A 15,578-nucleotide genomic window follows, 5' to 3' on the forward strand; every position below is an offset into this window, starting at 1 on the left:
AGAACCTTCCGGATCCTTGTGTCTGAAGGTCACAGCTTAAGCACCTGCTTCAGAACTCGGACACAAGCCTGTGACCGACTCGATAATCTGTATGCCGGATAACCAGTGGTGGCTGAACACCTGTAGTGACTGTCTGGAGACTCACAATGATGTCATTCATCCATCCATCCATCCATTTTCCAAACCGCTTATCCTACTGGGTCGCGGGGGGTCCGGAGCCTATCCCGGAAGCAATGGGCACGAGGCAGGGTGATGTCATTCAATTTCACACAAAAAATATTAACTAGAACTTGCAGATGGTCTAACCTGTCTGGTTCCTATCTGTAGTTTTCATTAATAATTGATACTTTTTCTGTCACAAATATGCTGAATTCAGTGCTTTTCTGTGCACGTGAAGAGAATCTGACATCGCTTCTGCAGTCCAGAGGATGAACTCATCACGAAATCCTCAGCACCCTCGCTCGACGAGGAGACAGCCTTGGGTCACATGATCTTCAGTCAGAAAATGCCCGGAAGCCTCCAGATAAGACCTCCAACTTAACGCAAAACCCATTTTTGAAAATGAGAATCAATCCAGTTTCATTGACAACACAGAAATGTCACGCCGAAAAAAATCATAAACTGTGAAATTGTAAACAGTGGTTCCGACCCGGGTCCTGTTAATGTCTTTGGGCCCCCTTCTGTGGACGCAGCTCAACATGCGTGTTCAGGTTCTGCTTTCATGCAAAAACTCCTATCTCTGCAGGTTCCTGGAAAGGTGAAAAATTAGGTGAAAAAGGACAGCAGCTGTTCGCTAAGAAGTCATTTTTCCGGCCTTGACGACTCTATCTGTCGTCTTGGAAACCCCCCTAACTCGACAGAGCTTTGATGCAGGGGTGCCTCAAAAACCTTCTACAGTGCAAATCACAGAAAGCGTCTGAGCATTACGTCAGTGAGAAGCATGTTCTGATACAGTATGTAAGTTTCATGGTTCCCTGAAAATAAGACCTTATATTAATTTTTGCTCCCTCCAAAACAACACGCTAGGGCTTATTTTCAGAGGATGCCTTATTTTCCCATGTACAGCAAACTACAGTACATTTACCGGTATTCAAATACAGACATCATGTAATCTTCTACCTTTCCATGTAAACAATCTAACGGTACATTTATTCATGAACAAAAATCTACTGTGTATGCAGTTATTCAAATATAGTCGTCATGTCTTCTCCTTCTGGAACATCATCGTAAATCTCCTAGTTCCAAATTCCAACCTGAATATCTCATCTTGTCTGGGGGGGGGTCAAAATATTATTTCCTGTTTACATATAATCGTATCGCAGTAACTAGGGCTTATTTTCGGGGAAACATGGTAGCAGTCCATCTACAAGTGCTATCGTGAGTATTATTATGATTATGATTATTATTATGATTATTATTATTAATGAGTATCCACTAATTATTGGCTCCCTTTGAAGTCACACTGTATGACCCCTGAAGTGCACCACCTGCAGCTTAAGCTGGTTATCTTAACACAAAAGAACTTAATTCAACCTCATTACCACAATCCTCAACGAATAGGCCAGGAAATTATTCACCCACGCCCCCCCTCCCACCAGTCACACCCATCGTCAAGGACACCGAGGTCAGCGGGAATCAAGCCTACGTAAAGGGGTTTGTGTTATAGAACAAAGCCAGGTGGCATTTGAGGACAGCGTTGGGACTGCCATCGCATCTATCGTCACCCTTAGTGTCGTCGGCGTCTAACTGCATTTCGCTTTCATCTGACTCATCGGCCATGTGACCGTACATGTGACCCAGATGCGGGTTCGAATCATTCTCTGAATCATCCTAATCTTTCACCTTGTTGAAGAATGACACCTCCAGCTTTCTATTAAAAATTCTGATTTATCATTTACTATTTGCTAATCTACATATCTTGTACTGTAAATGTGTACTTATTTTAAAAGTAACAATAACTGAACTACTCTATCTGAGCTCAGCAACCTTTTACCTAATTAAGTTCAAAAACTTCAAAGGTCCACAGTTTCTCCATAATTCCTGCTATGCTCTACCCCTGGTTTAATGTATTAAAATAAATTGCTCAGTAAGAAATAACTAGTTTTCAAGGAATTCCTCCCTCTAGTCACTTATTTTCAAAACAAAATCAATTAGTTAGGAGAATAATATCCTTAAAGTTCCTTTGAAAAGTGGATCTGAGCTTCAGAAAAGGAAAGAAAATGGGGGGAGGGCAGAGGAACGGAAGAATGGCAGCAGGTGTGTCAAAGCGGCACAAAGGGCCGAACGCAGCGTGGCTCCGTGCTGAATGTGCCGACTGCGTCGCTCATTCACGGGGGAAACTCATTTAGCAAGCATGTCCCTGCTGTCCCAGCCCATTGACAGGAGATTACCATGACAGCCCCCAGATCCCATTCACACGAGCCCTCAAACAATTATAACAATCACTGGACGCCTCCCAAAAATCTGTGGTATGGGGGCAGACTGAGGGGCCCGGAGGGGGACGCGCGCACGTGTGTGTGTGTGTGTGTGTGTGTGTGCACGCTCTGGCCTACGCACCTGCCGATGACGTGGGTGTTTGTAATCTATGGATAAAAAGCTAATATCCGGACAGTGCTTTCTGGGGGGGACTAGCGACACCTTTGAGGGAAATCAGTGCTGCATCGATATGACATGCAGTAGCCAGAGGTGCTCAGCTTGTCTCTTCGCAACTAGACATGGCACAGTCTCTAAAGGGGTTCATACGTACCAGCTGTGACTCTCAAACGAGTCACGACACTCTATCCAAAGGAATTCGTTCATATTGACTGTGACTCCTAGACACGGCAAACTATCCACAGGGTCCATATGTAGACTGTGACTCCTAGACAAAGGATAGTCCCCAAAGGAGTTCACATATATCAGGTCTGACTCCTCAACCTGAAACACTCTTCAAGAGTCCATACTATCAGCTGTCTGTGACTCCTAGACATGGCACATTACCTAAAGAAGTCCATACATATCAGCTGTGACTCCTAGCTATGGCACACTCTCCAAAGGAGTACATGCATATCGACTGTGACTCCTAGACATGGCACATTACTTAAAGGAGACCATACATATCGGCTGTGACTCCTAGCTACGGCACACTCTCACATTACAAAACATCACATAAAATAAGCACATTGCTTGTTTAAAGCAGGTGCATTTTTCGACTCTGCATCCACATGTATGAACTTGGAGACATTCAGGGACATAACAGAGCATGAAAGGGAGAGGGACCCCCACTCGTGTTATTCTCCTTATTAGGCTGCAGAATGAGACATTAGGAATTCCAAAGAAATTAAAAGCAATGGAGGATTGTGGGAATGAGGAGATTAACGTAGCCAGTAAGCCACTGGCTAAAAGGACTCTGCTAGATATTTTAGACCCAACAAAAGTGTATCGTACTCGGCTCCCAACCCAGGCTAATCCAATTATGTTCCAAATTTTTTGCCCCCCGCACTACTACCTGGGAATTCTGACTGTTCTCGGGGGCAACTGCTCCCTGCATAGAGGACGATGTCTCTAGTCATACCTTACTGGGTGACAGCACCACTTAGTTTAAATAGCAGGCCTATTATGAAAATTAGCGTTCAACTAAGCGAGAGGAGAGACCGACCACCGAAACGCTTCACGGGTGAAAAGGCAGAAAGCTGCCTTATCGAGAAACGGAGATTGTGGCTGCACCTCCGGCAATTTGGCTCCTGAAGCTACCGGTCGCTGTGTAAACAGACGGGCGGTGGCGTTATGGAGGAGGTAACAGCCCTGCTGGGGACCCGGCAGGCTGCGACGGGGGCCTGACGGAAAGAGGATTTCGTTTAAATTCATATATGCAGTGACGAGCCAAAACATTATCACCCCCACGTGAAGCAAACACCCACTCAGAGTGGTCCGGGGGGGAACAACCATGAACTGTATTGGGTATTCGGTGGCCAGGAGTCGTCAGTGCGGGGTGGGAATGCGGGCGATCCTGTCTGTTACAAACCAGAAGGGATACTGTGACACATATGGCAGATAATTATGATTATGATCATGCAAGTAATGTTACAACATTAGCATCTAATATATACCAGACCTTGACCGTTTTTACTAGATAGTTAACGTCATTCACTACACGTGGGGTGGTCTTATTGTTTTGGCTGATTCGTGTCAGGGTCAGTCCCTACCTGGCCAGCAGGTGTCTCTGGTCACCCCTTTCCTAGTGTTCGAGTCATTCATCATTATAACCCTCACCTGTGTTTTGTTGTTCCCAGTCCTAGTGTTTGGTTGATTGGTTGCAATTGGCCCGCACCTGTCCCTTGCTTGATCCCTCGTTACCTGTGTATATATGTGCCTGCCCTTGCCTTTGCTCCTCAGTCAGTCATTGTGTGTTTGCTGCCGTCATTCTCAGTTGTCACTGTGTAGCGCCCTGCCTTTGGGGTTTTTTTTGTCATTTACCTGCTTTGTCTTCACCCTCGTGGTCCTTTCGGCTTTTGAGTTTAGTCTGTTATAACATTTGTATAGTGAGATTCAAACACGCTCACGGTTATTATAGAGCTGTCCAGGGTTTAACAGGTCACTCCAAGTCCAGACGGTTCACAGACTGACACCGAGTATAGCTGATGGCACCGTTCAGGTCCTTCATGTGTATGTCGAGCTGTAATTTCGCCCCAGACCAACCCCCTCTGCATGCACTTGCCGCTTTTGCCCAAAGTACTTAAATTACTTCCCTTTAAAGATATGGAATTCCCCTTTAAAGAATCAACACCTTTCTACCGTCATCCTGAGCGAAAGGATTTGAGCAGCAGCCCCTAAAAAGTCTCAGCTGTTAGACCAAGAAAGGTTATTCAGTGGCAACTGGATTTGTTGGACGTTTCACCCTTCATTCCAGAGGGCTTTCTCAGTTCTGACTGACTGGTTACAGTTTCGGGTTTATAAATCCTGCAGAGCCCTCAAGTCGTTAATACTTGATGGTCACCTGAGGGTTGTTGTTTTCCCTGGCTTTCACGTATGTCCCTGTGCCAGTGAATAACCTTTCTTGGGATAACCATGAGCTGGATGACTGAGAGTCTTCACGGACATTCAGCCGTTAGAACCATTCTGAATTCACTCACAGTGGAAAGCATCTGTGAGAAAACGAAGCCCCAAACGCCACGCCCTTCCTGGCTCCATCTAGGTCCCCCCTTCCCCGCTTGCCTCTAATGGGGGACCCACAGGAGTCCAGGCTGCCAGCCCACCATCAGGCTATTCGTTTACCGGCTTCCCTGGTACGCAGGAATAACGCGCCAGCAATCAGCCACGGTGCCGTGCACCGTAAATTTGATGCCGGAGCGCTGGGCGATCTGTGCTCTAATTACTGCCGTCGTTATACCAGCCTTTGGCTATTAAATAAACAGCAGCAGCAGAAAAAAAAACATACCAGCCATAATTAACTTCTAATTTAAATGCGTCCCGTACGAGCCCCACGCCGTTTCGTTTATGCATTTCCGGTCAATTAAGCGTGAGAAGCAAGAAAGAAAGGGGAATGGAAACTGCATCAGGTGGGCTCATCTCCACATGGAACTTTGTTCACGAATTACACGCCGAATTTCCCATCTGTTTCAGGGGATTGTCCTGTCGTCCACTTTCAGATCCCTCTCAGATTCAATCAATTAAGCGAAAAATCAACCAATCCATATTGTACTGGTTACATACACAGTTATACTCCGTACAATGCGCAGTGAAATGCTTGGTTGCCTGATTCCAAGGCTGTGGTGACAGGAGACAAGTATAGACACAAAATATTAAAGAATTATCATAAAAAAGCTTTTAGTACACATTGCCACGCTATGATGGGTAAGGGGTAGCATGGTGTTGGATGGCATCTGGGGGTTGGGCGCAGTAAAGGAAAAAGTTGTTGATCGGAGGGCGTGTTGGTGAAAGCTGTCAAGCATGCTACAGGAAGTAAAAGACACGTTAATAATATAACTAAATAGTGTAATTTGTCTTTTAGTGATTATTGTTGTTTTTTTTGGGGGGGGGGGTGGCCATAGCTGCCAGCGGCACTGCCTCAATATCAAGTCTCCTACTTAAGAGCTCAGCCTGCTAATTGCTAATTGGCCACCTGGCGGTGTTGCTGGACCCTCGGCGGCCATTCACGTCCCCAAAATGCCAGCCTCTGGGCGGCAAGGTGTGCTCAGCAATCAGGCCGCTTCCCCCTTTCCCCGCATCTTGGCAGCAGAGCGGCCTGTAATTCCGTTTAATTACAGTGCGCAAAAAACAGCCTTTTTTTCCAGGTCGCATCTGCTGCCAGCTGCCTCTGATTCCCCGAAACACGGCCCTAATCACCGGATTTCTTAATCACCAGCACTATTTCTGATGTTTTTATTCAGTGGAATTGTTTGCTGTCTGTTTTCTTTTCAGATACAACATAAATATACAGAATGGGTTTTTTTTTTTTAAAAAAGCCAGAGTATAAATTCGCCCGAGTCAGTTATCAGGAATATCTTGCATGTGGTGAATCTTGTGGGTGTTCTGTCGCGTTAAGCTATTTTGTCGAGTCAGACTACCGTAGTGCTAATCGATAGCCCATACCCTAACCCTAACCCCCAAAAAACCTGTAAAACCCTTACCCTATAACCCTAACCCTAAAACGGTGAAACTGCACATGCGCAGAAAAGCTCGATAGCACATCAACTTGTCAGAACATCGGAGCTGAATGATCCCGGGAGTCCAGGCTGTTCGCATAGTGCACAAACACACCCTCAGTCGCATCTGAAGTCTCTGCCTTTAACACGCAGCTGAAAATGCAAAAGGGTGGATTAAAAAACTCACATCACACCCGTAAGGAATAACAATGGCGCGATGGCAACATAAAAGCAAACAGGGTCCGTTACAACGGGCACGTAAGTCCGTGCTGTGGCCCCAAGGGAAACGATGGATCCGCAGATGGTGCCGATTCTGCTGGGTCCATGCGTACGCTGTCACCCTGAGACTTATGATCAGGGGACCTGCTGCACACAAACAGCAAGGAATGAGAGACAACACATGGTATAAAGTGCTCCTGTAAACACTAAACTATTAGACAAAAAAAAAATTCCAGCTATACTGAGAACAGACCCAAATTTATTTGGGTAACGACCAGGAAATGTGCCGGAGGCTTCTCTAGATAGATTGACTTAATGCAGCTAAACAAACAAGCATTTCTAGCGCTCCGTGGACAGTGCCGAGTCACTGAGCACGATGATTAATCACTAATCAATGTCAGTAAGTTTATTCAAAGACTATCATCCCTGTGCACTCAGCGCCCAGGTCAGTAATGTGTTTATTCTAGATAATGTATTGCTCATCGACATCCAGAGCTTGGAACATACCGGATATTGCGGTGCAATTACGATGTGGCCACAGCATCCATGGCAGCCCTGCGCCGATTCCTGCGACGCCTAAATGTATTGCGCAAATATACTAATGAAGGCTTTTCTGTGTGCGAGAAGGCACGCATGGGGCTAATGGCACGGCTGCGTTCGGGGCGCAATAAAAGCAGGCAAATGCGATTTAGATCAGGGGGTTTGGAAAATGCGTCATTCCGGTGATCTGAGTGCTGTCGGGCTGAAAGAGGCTGGGAAATCAGTCTGATCACTCCCCGACTCCGTCTGGTCCGGGCTCTGAAGAGCTTTTGGAATGTGCTGGGTGGGGAGGTGCCTTATAGCCCCTGGGTGACTCACAGACCTTTGGATTCTCGTAAAGCCCCGTGCGCGAAGACAGGAAAATGCAGTTTTAACCAGGGGAACAACAGGAAAGTCACAGAAACGCAGGTAATGATCACAGAGGGGAAAAGTCAATATTATTCAGAGCTGAATTTAGGTCACTTTTTTTGCTACAAACGCGATTGTTTCCTTCATAGGCCATTTTAGGCTAAACAATTAGCCATATATCTTTTCACCAGTGAGTCAAATAAAATCGAGTTTAAAAAACATTTAGGTGACAGGGCCATTTCAGTGGCAGTACGATAAAAATTGAGGCATTTTAATAAAGGTGAAGTCTTCTTCATAGATTATTATTAGTCATTATTAGTCCGTAGAACCCCGATCCAGCTCTTTGTCTGATAAAAACGGCCGATTAAATGAGGCAACGTGGTTTTCATCGAGTTTGGGTACGTTTCCAAAGACCAGATGAGAACTTTAGGTCCGTTACTACCCCCTTGTGGACGTTCTCTGCAGTATCACAGATAATGTACTTTTTTAGAAGTTCCATCAAAATACTATTCAGGTTGCCTTAAGTGCTTCTTCCATTTGACCTAAGACAGAAAGAAGCTTCTTAATTTACTGTTGCTAGTTCCAGTGCTGAAGTCCCAAGACACAATGTGTTTTCCTTCCAGAACCAAATTCATTTAATCAACTTGTTTTTTTGGTTTTTGAAGGAGGTCTGTTGTTGTATGAGTAGAACAAGGACAGGATTGGAAATGAATGTCTGCGAAAAACACACTTGGGATTAACATGCTGTGGACGACTGGATGGCAGTAAGCGGGTGATTTTACATTGTTAATATGAATATCCAGTCAATGAGTTGATACCATATGACAACTATTCTCTTATTATTACTGTTTAAATGATGTAATTAGTGCTGAAGTACTTTAGCTCTGTATTGGTTTATAGTAGTCAGTTTTAATATCACACCTTTGCATACTGCACACAGGAAGAGACAAAAGCACTGCATGCCATCAAAAGTGACACATGGAAAGAAGAAAACATGTCTTCAGCTTATTGTGATTATAGAGCATTGAGATAATTTGATTTGACAAGAAGAATCATCTATCCCTCCATTCATCCATCCATCAATCTTCCAACTGTTTATCCTGGGCATCAAGGATCAATAAGAAAATAAGTTTATTTACATAGTAAATTACCCAAAATACTAATTGGACTTGCTAAATTGCCCGTAGGAGTGCATGTGTGAATGACTGGTGTGTGAGTGTGCCCTGCGATGGGCTGGCCCCCCATCCTGGGTTGATCCCTGCCTCGTGCCCATTGCTTCCAGTAGGATAAGCGGTTCGGAAAATGGATGGATGGATTACCCAAAATATACTGGAATGTTTCATTCATATCTCTTTAACTTAACTACGCTGACTGTTGGAGTGAGAGAGACACTCTGTCCCAGAGTAAGTGCTCCTTACTTGGAGGTCCATCACCGAAGACACTGGAGAGTAGCATCAGAGGAGCCTAATGTGTGTGTCACTAACCTCAGATGTAGACAGACTGACACCCCCCGAACTCTGCAGTCGCACTGGCGACTCTAACGTGCTTCACGCCTCAGCACTCGGCGACCCCGTTCGGTTACTTTGCCTTGACCCCCATTCCGCTTTTCCCCATGACGAATATAGCCTAGCCCTCTGCGAAGCGACGAAGATCACCTCAACACCCGCCTGTACCTCGACCACGATTTTGGATCAACACTTTTGGGTTTTTTTTCCCTTCTGGATTTCAGAAAGAATATTAAATTCCATTCTCCGGTCTGATCCACAGTAGTGTCCTCCTTATTCCCGCAACCCTCATGTGTGACTCTTTGTGGGTAATTAATGCATAAGTAATAGTATAATAATATATTATTTGTGGCTCGCAAGTAAAGTGTTACCAATCGATATAATAAACCTTGTCAGCGAAACAATTCTTATTGAGCTAAACATACAGTAATAATAAATAAAACATATCCCTGTTGAGCTGCATATACATTACTAACCTAATGTCGTTTATACTATCAAGCTAAATGTAAACACGTTTTTAAAACATTCGTAAACATATTTTATTGATGTGAACGGTTGCAGCAGTACGAGAACTTGAAACTTCCTGGGTAACTAGAATCTGCATCATCGGCCAAACAGCTGAGCGACACGTCACAGGGGGAGGCAATTTGGATGGGGACACAAGGTGGTGATCCCACTACGGAAACAAATATTTATATCTCAGAAACGAGAGCAGCACAAATGAAAAATGAAATGGCACAAACGCAGCACCAACGACTGCGACCGGAAATATGAAACTGCTTGTGCGTTTGATTCCACCTTGATTGTAACACACTGTGTTGCTTTCTGTCCCCACTGGAGATTTCAAAGTAAATCATTAGCAATGAAATGAGAGAGTTACAGTTAAATCAGGTAAGGAAATTTAATGTGGATTTTGCCGATCCAGGTTTTCAGCACCACGGACAGCAACTTGACTTTGTGTCATTTGACGGCTGTTACCCAAAAACCAGTATATGCACCTATCTATCCATGTTCTGCACCCGCTTGTAATATTCGGGGTCATGGCTGGTCCAGAACCTATCCTGGACACTACAAGCACAAGGCAGGGAATAACCCAGGATGGGGAACCAACCCATCACAGGGCACATGTACCATTCACACCTATAGACAGTTTGGCAGTTCCAGTTTACCTTAGCATGTTTTTGGACTGTGTGGGGAAACCGGAGTCCCCCCCAGTAAAACACACAGGGATATTTTCATTTGAAGTAGACCAATAGATATGAGATATACTTCTTTTTACTTTCGCCACATCCCCTTTGACACCTTATTTGATTTGCATGGGTTGCTGATAGCTGAGACAAGCTGACGTGTTTTTCCTGCAGAGTGAAAAGTGGAAGGTCACACTCTGAGACGGTCACTGATTGGTGGGCTCTGACAGGGAGGCATGACCTCAGTACCACATACCATTTACTTTGTTTGAAAAATTCTTCATTTTTAATAATTACCAAGTCCAGAAAAATACGAAACGCAGAGTAAGCCATCGGTTTATCAATCATTTATTAAATCTGAACAAATAATGACCAGAATACATTAAATATTTATTTCAGAGTTAATACGCAATATAATAAGAATAAATTTTACATAATTGCTTAATTTATTAACCCTTATTTAACATTTGTACTTCAGTGAAAATAGAGCTAAGTGGAAGATGAACAGAATGACAGACAAAGGGGGAAATGTAACCAGCAGGTGGCAGCAACGCACTCGTTAAGGAGAGATCGTCAGTAAACGTTTATCGTCAGTAAATCCAGTATTGAAGAGCAACCTCTCTGTGTTTCGCTGACTCTCCTGGTATGACTGGACAGACTGAGCTGGCCCACGTGACAAAGGCCTCACTGCAATTAGCATAACCATTTATTCTACAGTGCTTCTGTTTCATTTCATTCTGCTCCACAAAGGTCACCTCCCTCCCAGCTAACCTTTGGCTTCGTGCACAGAAAATGAGAGATTAATGCTCAAGAATATCTGTGCTGCTTTTCAAATATGAAGACAGATTTCATACAAGCACTGCATGATACTGCTGTTACTTACACTGTTGTAATGTGCATGCTAATCATTTTAACAGGATTAACGAGCTTGTGTATTTAATCAGAACTTCTTAGGACCTGTGGTTTCCAGTGGTCCCAGCTTTCAGTACAGCATCCGGAACCTGCTCCCACCTGTCAGATATATAATACATCACTGGGTCTATCAGTCACACGTATCACATTTAAACATGAAGAACTATGCAGTGAATCTACTCTGACTGAATTATAACCACCTTAGTGATCAACAGCCGCAGCAATAAGCCCAGTCCTACATACAGAGCCGGCTGCACCAAAGAGCTGAATAATAATGGATTTGAACAGTGAAGTTTTCCCTGCTTTAACGCGACATGGGGCAGCCACATCTGTACTATCACACAGGCGACATGTAAAGAATGGGAGACATTAACAAAGAGCATGGAAATAGTTAGGGAGATTTAACTGACAGCTTAATTACGATTATTACATTGTTTATGACACAACTTAGAGAAATCCATCCATCTCCTAAATATTTTTCCAGAACATGGTCACATGGGAGCCTATAGCCTCTTCCTGGCAGCACAGAACACATGGCAGGGGCTCACCTTGGATGGACCCCCACACTACTGTAAGTACTGTTGAATGGTTACCTTAGCGAATTGACAGTGATATGAACTGGGATCTGCAGGACTCCAGCATCACACCAGTACCAGCATGTGTCCTTCCTCTCCAGTCCCCCCACTGTCACACTGAAGACTCTGTTTACTTTGTCATCCCTGATCAGGACAGGATCTATCACTCAGATCTATCTGACACACAGAAGCCCCCAAACATAAACCACCCCTTTTGACCGTGAATGTCTGTGTAGCGACACTGAACACTGACGCTCTCTCCCTCCACATCCGTCACTTCCTGTTTGTCCACTGACAGCCATGGGAAACCTGAACACTGATTAGGAACAAAGTCACACCGCCGGACGGATCCCATTTAAACTGACTCCGTTACTTCTTTTAGGTCTCATTTATCATTTTGAGCAAAACTAAAATTTGGGACCTATTCAATCCAAAGTTTTAAAATATTTGAATATTTTCAAAAATATTTCCTTGTTCTTTGTGTTTAATATCTGCTATTTCTGAATGAATGGCATGTTACATACTGTGTGTCTTGTTGAATACAGTCTTCAGTACAAACATCTCACCATTAGTGACTGACAGCTGAACTGTATCTCCAACATCTGAGGCTCCCAAGATCTTCACAGCACACAAGTAGAGACCAGAGTCCCCAGTTGTCAGATTGTTCATGGTCACAGTGAAGACTCGTTGGTCAGGATCATCTTCGATTGGCACTTTACTCTTCATCTGTGTAGAATCACTGCTTACTATAGGTGGACATAAATCCAAATAAACTCTGCACCAGTATTTCACACGAGTTTTGTATCTGTCACCATATAGACATCGGATAGTGACAGATGCTCCACCCCAGCATTTATAAATCAGGTCTATGGAAGTATCCATATGCCGGGGTACTGAAAGTCTGCAGGTGAGATGAATTGTTTAAATAATAAATCACAATGAATTCGTGGTAGCACAAGATCAGTCATTGTAGAATACGACCGTAACACTAGTTTGTACTGCAATTTAGTGCGGCATACAAATTAGACACCGATGTATCTGAGGAAGAGCAGGATGTATATCTGATCAGGTCATCAGAGCTGTATTATGGGATGTCAGCAAGACAGGTAACGCTAATATTTAAAATGAAATAGCATAATCATACAATGATAAGAAAGAGAGTTAAAATACTTCATATATCAAGTATAATACAAGTAAGTAATGAGTTTATTATAAGAATGTCCTTTGAATCGCTGAAATTTTTAAAAAGCTAAAACTGCTTAATTTCATTCTTTTTAGCTTTACTCTAACCTTAGCTCAGTATTTTGTTCACCCTGGTGCTTGTTGGTAATACTCCAGTGAGTACAGTGCACCCCCCCTCCCCCAAACGGATTCTTCCCACAAAAATGCGCAGACCTCCTTCATGAGGGAAAGATTTGGGATCCATTTAGCCTTTATTTATTTGTAATAGAGTATAAATGACTCACATATTTTAATTAATTACTTACATTCAGTGCTGTATGTGGTTGTGGATTGACTTTAATATGAAGGAGGATCTGCAGGTTTCCTGCCACACACAGGTACCAGCCCGTGTCCTTCCTCTCCAGTCACCTCATTGTGACGCTGAGCACTTTATTAACTCTTTCATCACTGAGCTCCACAGGCCTCCCATCCAAACTCCCAGAATTCCCTACACAGGAGCCCCCGCCCATCTTACACCACATCATGTCGATGTAAATGTCAGTATAGTGACACTGAATACTGACAGTGTCTCCTTTCATAGGCGTCACCTCCTGTTTGTCCACAAGCTGCCCTGGAGATCCTGAAGACACAAATCGGGAACAAAGGAAGCAATAACGTTTGCATAACAATAAGATATTCTCACTATGATTATGAACCAGTAACAAGATGTTTATATCGTCTGTCCATATTTAAGTTCAGGCAGGAACTTAAATACAAAAACTGAACAGGGTGATGACAAGCAAGAGTGAAACAGACAATTAACCAATAGGGGAAGGTGCAGGACAACGAGCAACCAGGGAAACACATAAGGTCAAGAATAGGCTACAGGTGGAACTAATTAACTTGGGGACCTGAACAGGGAAACTAAGAACTAACCAAGGAAACAGGGAAACAGGAACTAAGACTGGGGAGTAACAGACAGGTAGGAACACAAGCATAGGCACAAAGAATTTAACCGAAACCAAATACAAAATCACCAGACACAAGAATTAGAAAAACTCATACAAATGAAACACTAGGGAGTAAAATATGAAAGGAGAGGAAGCAGGGTTTGAACATGCGACAGAGTGGTATAGATAACTGCATGATCGACAAGTTGAGCCATGTGGCAGAGAACAGAGGAAACACTACAGACTGACAACAGGGAAGACAAGAACGACTGACAACGCTTGGGACGGGATGAGCGACGACAAAAAAAGGAATTAAACCCAAAGATTTTTAAAATATTACAATGACCAGTTTGAACAGGAGTCTTAACAAATAGTCATTTATTTATTCTTATTTATTCATTTATTTAGTTATCTATCTGTTTATTTATTCTTTATTTATTTTTATTTATTTACTTATTTATGTTGCTGGATGTATATGTGGTATAATATTTTCAGTTGAATTGATATGCATTGTTATGTATTTAGACCATATATGTAGACAATATTTTACCTCTGGTATTGTTCGTTGTTATATAATATTTCCTGACGTTATTCTCAATAACATATTTTAAAAAGAGCGCCACGACGGGGGAGTCCCGGGACTGGCCTGCACCTCCCTGCACCTCCCGCATCATGCCACGTCACGTAAAGAATCACAATGCAGAGCGCGACTCACTTCGGGATGACAGTATATGATTTCTGCAAGTGATATCACTTGTTACCTGTCTGGCTCAAAGCTGTATTCACCTTCAAATCCATGCAGGGATATGTGATATTACTTGTAGACATCATATACTGTCATCCTTAAGAGAGTTTTCACTGGCTCAAAGCATTTAATAAATTAATCCGAATCGAAAGCCAGAAGTTATGAAGGTAAGTCTACGGGTCCCCCTACAGGCGCAATCGCGTCATTGCAAGCGGCTTCGCAGCTTTTAATGCATTTATTGATTACCAAGAAATGCTGTTCCACCAAGCACTTAATTTCTGGAATTATTTGTAAGTCTACATGACCTTTCGTTACAACTCTCTCTCTCGACACGACTCAGGTTACACAAGGCGAAATCTGGCCCCTTATTCGCAGTTCCATATTCGGATTTTCAGGTCCACCTTAAGTAGTCCAAAGGACCGCAGCCTGCAGTAGGGGCATTTCTATCTATTAAAAACATCAGTTCACCTGTGACCTGACTTTTTTTTTTTTTGAAGGAAGATTTGCATCAGGGTTAAAACACTCGGCTTGTTGCTTAAATTAGCCTATACATGATCGGCCTTAACGACGCCCATTTCTTGCAGCATTAATATCAGTCCATACCTGTACAACAAATTTGCGTTATTGAGTCGCAGTTCGGAGAGTGTGAAGAGTGTCCGGAGTTATTAAAATATTTCATATAAACATATATGAGATAAACTTTTAATGTTGCAGGAAACTGAAAGAAAATTGGAGTTATCTTTTCTCTTAATTCATTCCTCGCTGCGGCGAAGGAGCTCCGTTTCTTCGTAGTGGGGGAGTAGTGCGGGAGGT

The sequence above is a fragment of the Brienomyrus brachyistius genome, chromosome 10 (genome assembly GCF_023856365.1).
Source record: "Brienomyrus brachyistius isolate T26 chromosome 10, BBRACH_0.4, whole genome shotgun sequence".
In the NCBI taxonomy this organism is placed as follows: domain Eukaryota; kingdom Metazoa; phylum Chordata; class Actinopteri; order Osteoglossiformes; family Mormyridae; genus Brienomyrus; species Brienomyrus brachyistius.